Source organism: Periplaneta americana, chromosome 2, assembly GCF_040183065.1.
Source record: "Periplaneta americana isolate PAMFEO1 chromosome 2, P.americana_PAMFEO1_priV1, whole genome shotgun sequence".
Lineage (NCBI taxonomy): Eukaryota > Metazoa > Arthropoda > Insecta > Blattodea > Blattidae > Periplaneta > Periplaneta americana.
The window spans coordinates 217063324-217078595 of NC_091118.1; positions in this window are offsets into that span (position 1 = coordinate 217063324).

Consider the following 15272-nt stretch of genomic DNA (forward strand, 5'->3'; position numbering starts at 1 on the left):
TCCAGTATAAAGGACAACTCTCTATCCTCCTGCGTTTGGACGGGAGAGGCCGGCAAAATTTCAAAAAATGGTCATTTTGACCTTCCAAAACAGACTTTTTTCTACACAAGGAGAACGAAGCGGCTCAGAGGCCCGCCCTTATAAATGTTGCATCCACGCATCTCCCCAAGTAATCACCGCTAAAATCCGGAATATCCGCCGCACTTTTTTCCAGCCTTAATTTTTGGGTACCTAAAATATTTGAGTCTCTAATTCCGGAAATAATGGCCATACCGAGGAACGGGGTGCGGCCCTGTATTCCCCCTTGACTTACTTCTTACACGATAGCATCAAAATGGCAATCGCGAACACTTTCTGATTTTCGAGAAAAAAAGGGGAACCACCCTTCCGCCGACATTCTTGCCGCAATAACTCCGCAGTACGCGTGGTGACAACAAAGCTGATGAGTGCGTTGAATACAGCTCGTCGAACTCTATCTCCAGTATAAAGGACAACTGTCTATCCTCCTGCGTTTGGACGGGAGAGGCCGGCAAATTTTCAAAAAATGGTCATTTTGACTTTCCAAAACAGACTTTTTTCTACACAAGGAGAACGAAGCGGCTCAGAGGCCCGCCCTTTTAACTGTAGCATCCACGCATCTCCCCAAGTAATCACAGCAAAAATCCGGAAAATCCACCGCACTTTTTTCCAGCCTTAATTTTTGGGTACCTAAAATATTTGAGTCTCTAATTCCGGAAATAATGGCCATACCGAGGAACGGGGTGCGGCCCTGTATTCCCCCTTGACTTACTTCTTACACGATAGCATCAAAATGGGAATCGCGAACACTTTCTGATTTTCGAGAAAAAAAGGGGAAGGGTTTAAACCACCCTTTCGCCGACATTCTTGCCGCAATAACTCCGCAGTACGCTTGGTGACAACAAAGACGACGAGTGCGTTGAATACAGCTCGTCGAACTCTATCTCCAGTATAAAGGACAACTCTCTATCCTCCTGCGTTTGGACGGGAGAGGCCGGCAAAATTTCAAAAAATGGTCATTTTGACCTTCCAAAACAGACTTTTTTTCTACACAAGGAGAACGAAGCGGCTCAGAGGCCCGCCCTTTTAAATGTAGCATCCACGCATCTCCCCAAGTAATCACCGCTAAAATCCGGAATATCCGCCGCACTTTTTTCCAGCCTTAATTTTTGGGTACCTAAAATATTTGAGTCTCTAATTCCGGAAATAATGGCCATACCGAGGAACGGGGTGCGGACCTGTATTCCCCCTTGACTTACTTCTTACACGATAGCATCAAAATGGCAATCGCGAACACTTTCTGATTTTCGAGAAAAAAAGGGGAAGGGTTTAAACCACCCTTCCGCCGACATTCTTGCCGCAATAACTCCGCAGTACGCGTGGTGACAACAAAGGCGATGAGTGCGTTGCATACAGCTCGTCGAACTCTATCTCCAGTATAAATGACAACTCTCTATCCTCCTGCGTTTGGACGGGAGAGGCCGGCAAAATTTCAAAAAATGGTCATTTTGACCTTCCAAAACAGACTTTTTTCTACACAAGGAGAACGAAGCGGCTCAGAGTCCCGCCCTTTTAACTGTAGCATCCACGCATCTCCCCAAGTAATCACCGCAAAAATCCGGAAAATCCGCCGCACTTTTTTCCAGCCTTAATTTTTGGGTACCTAAAATATTTGAGTCTCTAATTCCGGAAATAATGGCCATACCGAGGAACGGGGTGCGGCCCTGTATTCCCCCTTGACTTACTTCTTACACGATAGCATCAAAATGGCAATCGCGAACACTTTCTGATTTTCGAGAAAAAAAGGGGAACCACCCTTCCGCCGACATTCTTGCCGCAATAACTCCGCAGTACGCGTGGTGACAACAAAGCCGATGAGTGCGTTGAATACAGCTCGTCGAACTCTATCTCCAGTATAAAGGACAACTCTCTATCCTGCTGCGTTTGGACGGGAGAGGCCGGCAAAATTTCAAAAAATGGTCATTTTGACCTTCCAAAACAGACTTTTTTCTACACAAGGAGAACGAAGCGGCTCAGAGGCTCGCCCTTTTAACTGGTAGCATCCCCGCATCTCCCCAAGTAATCACCGCTAAATTCCGGAAAATCCGCCGCACTTTTTTTTAACCTTAATTTTTGAGTACCTAAAATATTTGAGTCTTTAATTCCGGAAATAATGGCCATACCGAGGAGCGGGGTGCGGCCCTGTATTCCCCTTTGACATACTTCTTACACGATAGCATCAAAATGGGTATCGCGAACACTTTCTGATTTTCGAGAAAAAAAGGGGAGGGTAAACCACCCTTTCGCCGACATTCTTGCCGCAATAACTCCGCAGTACGCGTGGTGACAACAAAGCCGACGAGTGCGTTGAATACAGCTCGTCGAACTCTATCTCCAGTATAAAGGACAACTCTCTATCCTCCTGCGTTTGGACGGGAGAGGCCGGCAAAATTTCAAAAAATGGTCATTTTGACCTTCCAAAACAGACTTTTTTCTACACAAGGAGAACGAAGCGGCTCAGAGGCCCGCCCTTTTAAATGTAGCATCCACGCATCTCCCCAAGTAATCACCGCTAAAATCCGGAATATCCGCCGCACTTTTTTCCAGCCTTAATTTTTGGGTACCTAAAATATTTGAGTCTCTAATTCCGGAAATAATGGCCATACCGAGGAACGGGGTGCGGCCCTGTATTCCCCCTTGACTTACTTCTTACACAATAGCATCAAAATGGCAATCGCGAACGCTTTCTGATTTTCGAGAAAAAAAGGGGAACCACCCTTCCTCCGACATTCTTGCCGCAATAACTCCGCAGTACGCGTGGTGACAACAAAGCCGATGAGTGCGTTGAATACAGCTCGTCGAACTCTATCTCCAGTATAAAGGACAACTCTCTATCCTCCTGCGTTTGGACGGGAGAGGCCGGCAAAATTTCAAAAAATGGTCATTTTGACCTTCCAAAACAGACTTTTTTCTACACAAGGAGAACGAAGCGGCTCAGAGGCCCGCCCTTTTAACTGTAGCATCCTCGCATCTCCCCAAGTAATCACCGCAAAAATCCGGAATATCCGCCGCACTTTTTTCCAGCCTTAATTTTTGGGTACCTAAAAGATTTGGGTCTCTAATTCCGGAAATAATGGCCATACCGAGGAACGGGGTGCGGTCCTGTATTCCCCCTTGACTTACTTCTTACACGATAGCATCAAAATGGCAATCGCGAACACTTTCTGATTTTCGAGAAAAAAAGGGGAAGTGTTTAAACCACCCTTCCGCCGACATTCTTGCCGCAATAACTCCGCAGTACGCGTGGTGACAACAAAGCCGATGAGTGCGTTGAATACAGCTCGTCGAACTCTATCTCCAGTATAACGGACAACTCTCTATCCTCCTGCGTTAGGACGGGAGAGGCCGGCAAAATTTCAAAAAATGGTCATTTTGACCTTCCAAAACAGACTTTTTTCTACACAAGGAGAACGAAGCGGCTCAGAGGCCCGCCCTTTTAACTGTAGCATCCACGCATCTCCCCAAGTAATCACCGCAAAAATCTGGAAAATCCACCGCACTTTTTTCCAGCCTTAATTTTTGGGTACCTAAAATATTTGAGTCTCTAATTCCGGAAATAATGGCCATACCGAGGAACGGGGTGCGGCCCTGTATTCCCCCTTGACTTACTTCTTACACGATAGCATCAAAATGGCAATCGCGAACACTTTCTGATTTTCGAGAAAAAAAGGGGAACCACCCTTCCGCCGACATTCTTGCCGCAATAACTCCGCAGTACGCGTGGTGACAACAAAGCCGATGAGTGCGTTGAATACAGCTCGTCGAACTCTATCTCCAGTATAACGGACAACTCTCTATCCTCCTGCGTTTGGACGGGAGAGGCCGGCAAAATTTCAAAAAATGGTCATTTTGACCTTCGAAAACAGACTTTTTTCTACACAAGGAGAACGAAGCGGCTCAGAGGCCCGCCCTTTTAAATATAGCATCCACGCATCTCCCCAAGTAATCACCGCTAAAATCCGGAATATCCGCCGCACTTTTTTCCAGCCTTAATTTTTGGGTACCTAAAATATTTGAGTCTCTTATTCCGGAAATAATGGCCATACCGAGGAACGGGGTGCGGCCCTGTATTCCCCCTTGACTTACTTCTTACACGATAGCATCAAAATGGCAATCGCGAACACTTTCTGATTTTCGAGAAAAAAAGGGGAAGGGTTTAAACCACCCTTCCGCCGACATTCTTGCCGCAATAACTCCGCAGTACGCGTGGTGACAACAAAGCCGACGAGTGCGTTGAATACAGCTCGTCGAACTCTATTTCCAGTATAAAGGACAACTCTCTATCCTCCTGCGTTTGGACGGGAGAGGCCGGCAAAATTAAAAAAATGGTCATTTTGACCTTCCAAAACAGACTTTTTTCTACACAAGGAGAACGAAGCGGCTCAGAGGCCCGCCCTTTTAAATGTAGCATCCACGCATCTCCCCAAGTAATCACCGCAAAAATCCGGAAAATCCGCCGCACTTTTTTCCAGCCTTAATTTTTGGGTACCTAAAATATTTGAGTCTCTAATTCCGGAAATAATGGCCATACCGAGGAACGGGGTGCGGCCCTGTATTCCCCCTTGACTTACTTCTTACACGATAGCATCAAAATGGCAATCGCGAACACTTTCTGATTTTCGAGAAAAAAAGGGGAACGGTTTAAACCACCCTTCCGCCGACATTCTTGCCGCAATAACTCCGCAGTACGCGTGGTGACAACAAAGCCGATGAGTGCGTTGAATACAGCTCGTCGAACTCTATCTCCAGTATAAAGGACAACTCTCTATCCTCCTGCGTTTGGACGGGAGAGGCCGGCAAAATTTCAAAAAATGATCATTTTGACCTTCCAAAACAGACTTTTTTCTACACAAGGAGAACGAAGCGGCTCAGAGGCCCGCCCTTTTAACTGTAGCATCCACGCATCTCCCCAAGTAATCACCGCTAAAATCCGGAAAATCCGCCGCACTTTTTTCCGGCCTTAATTTTTGGGTACCTAAAAGATTTGAGTCTCTAATTCCGGAAATAATGGCCATACCGAGGAACGGGGTGCGGCCCTGTATTCCCCCTTGACTTACTTCTTACACGATAGCATCAAAATGCCAATCGCGAACTCTTTCTGATTTTCGCCGACATTCTTGCCGCAATAACTCCGCAGTACGCGTGGTGACAACAAAGCCGACGAGTGCGTTGAATACAGCTCGTCGAACTCTATCTCCAGTATAAAGGACAACTCTCTATCCTCCTGCGTTTGGACTGGAGAGGCCGGAAAAATTTCAAAAAATGGTCATTTTGACCTTCCAAAACAGACTTTTTTCTACACAAGGAGAACGAAGCGGCTCAGAGGCTCGCCCTTTTAACTGGTAGCATCCCCGCATCTCCCCAAGTAATCACCGCTAAATTCCGGAAAATCCGCCGCACTTTTTTCCAGCCTTAATTTTTGGGTACCTAAAATATTTGAGTCTCTAATTCCGGAAATAATGGCCATACCGAGGAACGGGGTGCGGCCCTGTATTCCCCTTTGACATACTTCTTACACGATAGCATCAAAATGGGAATCGCGAACACTTTCTGATTTTGGAGAAAGAAAGGGGAAGGGTTTAAACCACCCTTTCGCCGACATTCTTGCCGCAATAACTCCGCAGTACGCGTGGTGACAACAACGCCGATGAGTGCGTTGAATACAGCTCGTCGAACTCTATCTCCAGTATAAAGGACAACTCTCTATCCTCCTGCGTTTGGACGGGATGTGCCGGCAAAATTTCAAAAAATGGTCATTTTGACCTTCCTAAAACAGACTTTTTTCTACACAAGGAGAATGAAGCGGGTCAGAGGCCCGCCCTTTTTAATATAGCATCCACGCATCTTCCCAAGTAATCACCGCTAAAATCCGGAATATCCGCCGCCCTTTTTTCTAGCCTTAATTTTTGGGTACCTATAATATTTGAGTCTCTTATTCTGGAAATAATGGCCATACCGAGGAACGGGGTGCGGCCCTGTATTCCCCCTTGACTTACTTCTTACACGATAGCATCAAAATGGCAATCGCGAACACTTTCTGATTTTCGAGAAAAAAAGGGGAACCACCCTTCCGCCGACATTCTTGCCGCAATAACTCCGCAGTACGCGTGGTGACAACAAAGCCGATGAGTGCGTTGAATACAGCTCGTCGAACTCTATCTCCAGTATAAAGGACAACTCTCTATCCTCCTGCGTTTGGACGGGAGAGGCCGGCAAAATTTCAAAAAATGGTCATTTTGAACTTCCAAAACAGACTTTTTTCTACACAAGGAGAATGAAGCGGCTCAGAGGCCCGCCCTTTTAACTGTAGCATCCACGCATCTCCCCAAGTAATCACCGCAAAAATCCGGAAAATCCACCGCACTTTTTTCCAGCCTTAATTTTTGGGTACCTAAAATATTTGAGTCTCTAATTCCGGAAATAATGGCCATACCGAGGAACGGGGTGCGGCCCTGTATTCCCCCTTGACGTACTTCTTACACGATAGCATCAAAATGCCAATCGCGAACACTTTCTGATTTTCGAGAAAAAAAGGGGAAGGGTTTAACCACCCTTCCGCCGACATTCTTGCCGCAATAACTCCGCAGTACGCGTGGTGACAACAAAGGCGATGAGTGCGTTGAATACAGCTCGTCGAACTCTATCTCCAGTATAAAGGACAACTCTCTATCCTCCTGCGTTTGGACAGGAGAGGCCGGCAAAATTTCAAAAAATGGTCATTTTGACCTCCCAAAACAGACTTTTTTCTACACAAGGAGAACGAAGCGGCTCAGAGTCCCGCCCTTTTAACTATAGCATCCACGCATCTCCCCAAGTAATCACCGCAAAAATCCGGAAAATCCGCTGCACTTTTTTCCAGCCTTAATTTTTGGGTACCTAAAATATTTGAGTCTCTAATTCCGGAAATAATGGCCATACCGAGGAACGGGGTGCGGCCCTGTATTCCCCCTTGACTTACTTCTTACACGATAGCATCAAAATGGCAATCGCGAACACTTTCTGATTTTCGAGAAAAAAAGGGGACATTCTTGCCGCAATAACTCCGCAGTACGCGTGGTGACAACAAAGCCGATGAGTGCGTTGAATACAGCTCGTCGAACTCTATCTCCAGTATAAAGGACAACTCTGTATCCTCCAGCGTTTGGACGGGAGAGGCCGGCAAAATTAAAAAAAATGGTCATTTTGACCTTCCAAAACAGACTTTTTTCTACACAAGGAGAACGAAGCGGCTCAGAGGCCCGCCCTTTTAACTGTAGCATCCACGCATCTCCCCAAGTAATCACCGCAAAAATCTGGAAAATCCACCGCACTTTTTTCCAGCCTTAATTTTTGGGTACCTAAAATATTTGAGTCTCTAATTCCGGAAATAATGGCCATACCGAGGAACGGGGTGCGGCCCTGTATTCCCCCTTGACTTACTTCTTACACGATAGCATCAAAATGGCAATCGCGAACACTTTCTGATTTTCGAGAAAAAAAGGGGAACCACCCTTCCGCCGACATTCTTGCCGCAATAACTCCGCAGTACGCGTGGTGACAACAAAGCCGATGAGTGCGTTGAATACAGCTCGTCGAACTCTATCTCCAGTATAACGGACAACTCTCTATCCTCCTGCGTTTGGACGGGAGAGGCCGGCAAAATTTCAAAAAATGGTCATTTTGACCTTCGAAAACAGACTTTTTTCTACACAAGGAGAACGAAGCGGCTCAGAGGCCCGCCCTTTTAAATATAGCATCCACGCATCTCCCCAAGTAATCACCGCTAAAATCCGGAATATCCGCCGCACTTTTTTCCAGCCTTAATTTTTGGGTACCTAAAATATTTGAGTCTCTTATTCCGGAAATAATGGCCATACCGAGGAACGGGGTGCGGCCCTGTATTCCCCCTTGACTTACTTCTTACACGATAGCATCAAAATGGCAATCGCGAACACTTTCTGATTTTCGAGAAAAAAAGGGGAAGGGTTTAAACCACCCTTCCGCCGACATTCTTGCCGCAATAACTCCGCAGTACGCGTGGTGACAACAAAGCCGACGAGTGCGTTGAATACAGCTCGTCGAACTCTATTTCCAGTATAAAGGACAACTCTCTATCCTCCTGCGTTTGGACGGGAGAGGCCGGCAAAATTAAAAAAATGGTCATTTTGACCTTCCAAAACAGACTTTTTTCTACACAAGGAGAACGAAGCGGCTCAGAGGCCCGCCCTTTTAAATGTAGCATCCACGCATCTCCCCAAGTAATCACCGCAAAAATCCGGAAAATCCGCCGCACTTTTTTCCAGCCTTAATTTTTGGGTACCTAAAATATTTGAGTCTCTAATTCCGGAAATAATGGCCATACCGAGGAACGGGGTGCGGCCCTGTATTCCCCCTTGACTTACTTCTTACACGATAGCATCAAAATGGCAATCGCGAACACTTTCTGATTTTCGAGAAAAAAAGGGGAACGGTTTAAACCACCCTTCCGCCGACATTCTTGCCGCAATAACTCCGCAGTACGCGTGGTGACAACAAAGCCGATGAGTGCGTTGAATACAGCTCGTCGAACTCTATCTCCAGTATAAAGGACAACTCTCTATCCTCCTGCGTTTGGACGGGAGAGGCCGGCAAAATTTCAAAAAATGATCATTTTGACCTTCCAAAACAGACTTTTTTCTACACAAGGAGAACGAAGCGGCTCAGAGGCCCGCCCTTTTAACTGTAGCATCCACGCATCTCCCCAAGTAATCACCGCTAAAATCCGGAAAATCCGCCGCACTTTTTTCCGGCCTTAATTTTTGGGTACCTAAAAGATTTGAGTCTCTAATTCCGGAAATAATGGCCATACCGAGGAACGGGGTGCGGCCCTGTATTCCCCCTTGACTTACTTCTTACACGATAGCATCAAAATGCCAATCGCGAACTCTTTCTGATTTTCGCCGACATTCTTGCCGCAATAACTCCGCAGTACGCGTGGTGACAACAAAGCCGACGAGTGCGTTGAATACAGCTCGTCGAACTCTATCTCCAGTATAAAGGACAACTCTCTATCCTCCTGCGTTTGGACTGGAGAGGCCGGAAAAATTTCAAAAAATGGTCATTTTGACCTTCCAAAACAGACTTTTTTCTACACAAGGAGAACGAAGCGGCTCAGAGGCTCGCCCTTTTAACTGGTAGCATCCCCGCATCTCCCCAAGTAATCACCGCTAAATTCCGGAAAATCCGCCGCACTTTTTTCCAGCCTTAATTTTTGGGTACCTAAAATATTTGAGTCTCTAATTCCGGAAATAATGGCCATACCGAGGAACGGGGTGCGGCCCTGTATTCCCCTTTGACATACTTCTTACACGATAGCATCAAAATGGGAATCGCGAACAATTTCTGATTTTGGAGAAAGAAAGGGGAAGGGTTTAAACCACCCTTTCGCCGACATTCTTGCCGCAATAACTCCGCAGTACGCGTGGTGACAACAACGCCGATGAGTGCGTTGAATACAGCTCGTCGAACTCTATCTCCAGTATAAAGGACAACTCTCTATCCTCCTGCGTTTGGACGGGATGTGCCGGCAAAATTTCAAAAAATGGTCATTTTGACCTTCCTAAAACAGACTTTTTTCTACACAAGGAGAATGAAGCGGGTCAGAGGCCCGCCCTTTTTAATATAGCATCCACGCATCTTCCCAAGTAATCACCGCTAAAATCCGGAATATCCGCCGCCCTTTTTTCTAGCCTTAATTTTTGGGTACCTATAATATTTGAGTCTCTTATTCTGGAAATAATGGCCATACCGAGGAACGGGGTGCGGCCCTGTATTCCCCCTTGACTTACTTCTTACACGATAGCATCAAAATGGCAATCGCGAACACTTTCTGATTTTCGAGAAAAAAAGGGGAACCACCCTTCCGCCGACATTCTTGCCGCAATAACTCCGCAGTACGCGTGGTGACAACAAAGCCGATGAGTGCGTTGAATACAGCTCGTCGAACTCTATCTCCAGTATAAAGGACAACTCTCTATCCTCCTGCGTTTGGACGGGAGAGGCCGGCAAAATTTCAAAAAATGGTCATTTTGAACTTCCAAAACAGACTTTTTTCTACACAAGGAGAATGAAGCGGCTCAGAGGCCCGCCCTTTTAACTGTAGCATCCACGCATCTCCCCAAGTAATCACCGCAAAAATCCGGAAAATCCACCGCACTTTTTTCCAGCCTTAATTTTTGGGTACCTAAAATATTTGAGTCTCTAATTCCGGAAATAATGGCCATACCGAGGAACGGGGTGCGGCCCTGTATTCCCCCTTGACGTACTTCTTACACGATAGCATCAAAATGCCAATCGCGAACACTTTCTGATTTTCGAGAAAAAAAGGGGAAGGGTTTAACCACCCTTCCGCCGACATTCTTGCCGCAATAACTCCGCAGTACGCGTGGTGACAACAAAGGCGATGAGTGCGTTGAATACAGCTCGTCGAACTCTATCTCCAGTATAAAGGACAACTCTCTATCCTCCTGCGTTTGGACAGGAGAGGCCGGCAAAATTTCAAAAAATGGTCATTTTGACCTCCCAAAACAGACTTTTTTCTACACAAGGAGAACGAAGCGGCTCAGAGTCCCGCCCTTTTAACTGTAGCATCCACGCATCTCCCCAAGTAATCACCGCAAAAATCCGGAAAATCCGCTGCACTTTTTTCCAGCCTTAATTTTTGGGTACCTAAAATATTTGAGTCTCTAATTCCGGAAATAATGGCCATACCGAGGAACGGGGTGCGGCCCTGTATTCCCCCTTGACTTACTTCTTACACGATAGCATCAAAATGGCAATCGCGAACACTTTCTGATTTTCGAGAAAAAAAGGGGACATTCTTGCCGCAATAACTCCGCAGTACGCGTGGTGACAACAAAGCCGATGAGTGCGTTGAATACAGCTCGTCGAACTCTATCTCCAGTATAAAGGACAACTCTGTATCCTCCAGCGTTTGGACGGGAGAGGCCGGCAAAATTAAAAAAAATGGTCATTTTGACCTTCCAAAACAGACTTTTTTCTACACAAGGAGAACGAAGCGGCTCAGAGGCCCGCCCTTTTAACTGTAGCATCCACGCATCTCCCCAAGTAATCACCGCAAAAATCCGGAAAATCCGCTGCACTTTTTTCCAGCCTTAATTTTTGGGTACCTAAAATATTTGAGTCTCTAATTCCGGAAATAATGGCCATACCGAGGAACGGGGTGCGGCCCTGTATTCCCCCTTGACTTACTTCTTACACGATAGCATCAAAATGGCAATCGCGAACACTTTCTGATTTTCGAGAAAAAAAGGGGAAGGGTTTAAACCACCCTTCCGCCGACATTCTTGCCGCAATAACTCCGCAGTACGCGTGGTGACAACAAAGCCGATGAGTGCGTTGAATACAGCTCGTCGAACTCTATCTCCAGTATAAAGGACAACTCTCTATCCTCCTGCGTTTGCACGGGAGAGGCCGGCAAAATTTCAAAAAATGGTCATTTTGACCTTCCAAAACAGACTTTTTTCTACACAAGGAGAACGAAGCGGCTCAGAGGCCCGCCCTTTTAACTGTAGCATCCACGCATCTCCCCAAGTAATCACCGCAAAAATCCGGAAAATCTGCCTCACTTTTTTCCAGCCTTAATTTTTGGGTACCTAAAATATTTGAGTCTCTAATTCCGGAAATAATGGCCATACCGAGGAATGGGGTGCGGCCCTGTATTCCCCCTTGACTTACTTATTACACGATAGCATCAAAATGGGAATCGCGAACACTTTCTGATTTTCGAGAAAAAAGGGGAAGGGAACCACCCTTCCCCCGACATTCTTGCCGCAATAACTCCGCAGTACGCGTGGTGACAACAAAGCCGATGAGTGCGTTGAATACAGCTCGTCGAACTCTATCTCCAGTATAAAGGACAACTATCTATCCTCCTGCGTTTGGACGGGAGAGGCCGGCAAAATTTCAAAAAATGGTCATTTTGACATTCCAAAACAGACTTTTTTCTACACAAGGAGAACGAAGCTTCTCAGAGGCTCGCCCTTTTAACTGGTAGCATCCCCGCATCTCCCCAAGTAATCACCGCTAAATTCCGGAAAATCCGCCGCACTTTTTTCCAGCCTTAATTTTTGGGTACCTAAAATATTTGAGTCTCTAATTCCGGAAATAATGGCCATACCGAGGAACGGGGTGCGGCCCTGTATTCCCCTTTGACATACTTATTACACGATAGCATCAAAATGGGAATCGCGAACACTTTCTGATTTTCGAGAAAAAAAGGGGAAGGGTTTAAACCACCTTTTCGCCGACATTCTTGCCGCAATAACTCCGCAGTACGCGTGGTGACAACAAAGCCGATGAGTGCGTTGAATACAGCTCGTCGAACTCTATCTCCAGTATAAAGGACAAAACACTATCCGCCTGCGTTTGGACGGGAGAGGCCGGCAAAATTTCAAAAAATGGTCATTTTGACCTTCCAAAACAGACTTTTTTCTACACAAGGAGAATGAAGCGGCTCAGAGGCCCGCCCTTTTAAATGTAGCATCCACGCATCTCCCCAAGTAATCACCGCTAAAATCCGGAATATCCGCCGCACTTTTTTCCAGCCTTAATTTTTGGGTACATAAAATATTTGAGTCTCTAATTCCGGAAATAATGGCCATACCGAGGAACGGGGTGCGGCCCTGTATTCCCCCTTGACTTACTTCTTACACGATAGCATCAAAATGACAATCGCGAACACTTTCTGATTTTCGACATTCTTGCCGCAATAACTCCGCAGTACGCGTGGTGACAACAAAGCCGATGAGTGCGTTGAATACAGCTCGTCGAACTCTATCTCCAGTATAAAGGACAACTCTCTATCTTCCTGCGTTTGGACGGGAGAGGCCGGCAAAATTTAAAAAAATGGTCATTTTGTCCTTCCAAAACAGACTTTTTTCTACACAAGGAGAACGAAGCGGCTCAGAGGCCCGCCCTTTTAACTGTAACATCCACGCAACTCCCCAAGTAATCACCGCTAAAATCCGGAAAATCCGCCGCACTTTTTTTCAGCCTTAATTTTTGGGTACCTACAATATTTGAGTCTCTAATTCCGGAAATAATGGCCATACCGAGGAACGGGGTGCGGCCCTGCATTCCCCCTTGACTTACTTCTTACACGATAGCATCAAAATGGCAATCGCGAACACTTTCTGATTTTCGAGAAAAAAAGGGGAAGGGTTTAAACCACCCTTCCGCCGACATTCTTGCCGCAATAACTTCGCAGTACGCGTGGTGACAACAAAGCCGATGAGTGCGTTGAATACAGCTCGTCGAACTCTATCTCCAGTATAAAGGACAACTCTATATCCTCCTGCGTTTGAACGGGAGAGGCCGGCAAAATTTCAAAAAATTGTCATTTTGACCTTCCAAAACAGACTTTTTTCTACACAAGGAGAACGAAGCGGCTCAGAGGCCCGCCCTTTTAACTGTAGCATCCACGCATCTCCCGAAGTCATCAACGCTAAAATCCGGAATATCCGCCGCACTTTTTTCCAGCCTTAATTTTTGGGTACTTAAAATATTTGAGTCTCTAATTCCGGAAATAATGGCCATACCGAGGAACGGGGTGCGGCCCTGTATTCCCCCTTGACTTACTTCTTACACGATAGCATCAAAATGGCAATCGCGAACACTTTCTGATTTTCCAGAAAAAAAGGGGAACAACCACCCTTCCGCCGACATTCTTGCCGCAATAACTCCGCAGTACGCGTGGTGACAACAACGCCGATGAGTGCGTTGAATACAGCTCGTCGAACTCTATCTCCAGTATAAAGGACAACTCTCTATCCTCCTGCGTTTGGACGGGAGAGGCCGGCAAAATTTCAAAAAATGGTCATTTTGACCTTCCAAAACAGACTTTTTTCTACACAAGGAGAACGAAGCGGCTCAGAGGCCCGCCCTTTTAAATGTAGCATCCACGCATCTCCCCAAGTAATCACCGCTAAAATCCGTAATATCCGCCGCACTTTTTTCCAGCCTTAATTTTTGGGTACCTAAAATATTTGAGTCTCTAATTCCGGAAATAATGGCCATACCGAGGAACGGGGTGCGGCCCTGTATTCCCCCTTGACTTACTTCTTACACGATAGCATCAAAATGGCAATCGCGAACACTTTCTGATTTTCGAGAAAAAAAGGGGAACCACCCTTCCGCCGACATTCTTGCCGCAATAACTCCGCAGTACGCGTGGTGACAACAAAGCCGATGAGTGCGTTGAATACAGCTCGTCGAACTCTATATCCAGTATAAAGGACAACTCTCTATCCTCCTGCGTTTGCACGGGAGAGGCCGGCAAAATTTCAAAAAATGGTCATTTTGACCTTCCAAAACAGACTTTTTTCTACACAAGGAGAACGAAGCGGCTCAGAGGCCCGCCCTTTTAACTGTAGCATCCACTCATCTCCCCAAGTAATCACCGCAAAAATCCGGAAAATCTGCCTCACTTTTTTCCAGCCTTAATTTTTGGGTACCTAAAATATTTGAGTCTCTAATTCCGGAAATAATGGCCATACCGAGGAATGGGGTGCGGCCCTGTATTCCCCCTTGACTTACTTCTTACACGATAGCATCAAAATGGCAATCGCGAACACTTTCTGATTTTCGAGAAAAAAAGGGGAAGGGTTTAAACCACCCTTCCCCCGACATTCTTGCCGCAATAACTCCGCAGTACGCGTGGTGACAACAAAGCCGATGAGTGCGTTGAATACAGCTCGTCGAACTCTATCTCCAGTATAAAGGACAACTATCTATCCTCCTGCGTTTGGACGGGAGAGGCCGGCAAAATTTCAAAAAATGGTCATTTTGACCTTCCAAAACAGACTTTTTTCTACACAAGGAGAACGAAGCTTCTCAGAGGCTCGCCCTTTTAACTGGTAGCATCCCCGCATCTCCCCAAGTAATCACCGCTAAATTCCGGAAAATCCGCCGCACTTTTTTCCAGCCTTAATTTTTGGGTACCTAAAATATTTGAGTCTCTAATTCCGGAAATAATGGCCATACCGAGGAACGGGGTGCGGCCCTGTATTCCCCTTTGACATACTTATTACACGATAGCATCAAAATGGGAATCGCGAACACTTTCTGATTTTCGAGAAAAAAAGGGGAAGGGTTTAAACCACCTTTTCGCCGACATTCTTGCCGCAATAACTCCGCAGTACGCGTGGTGACAACAA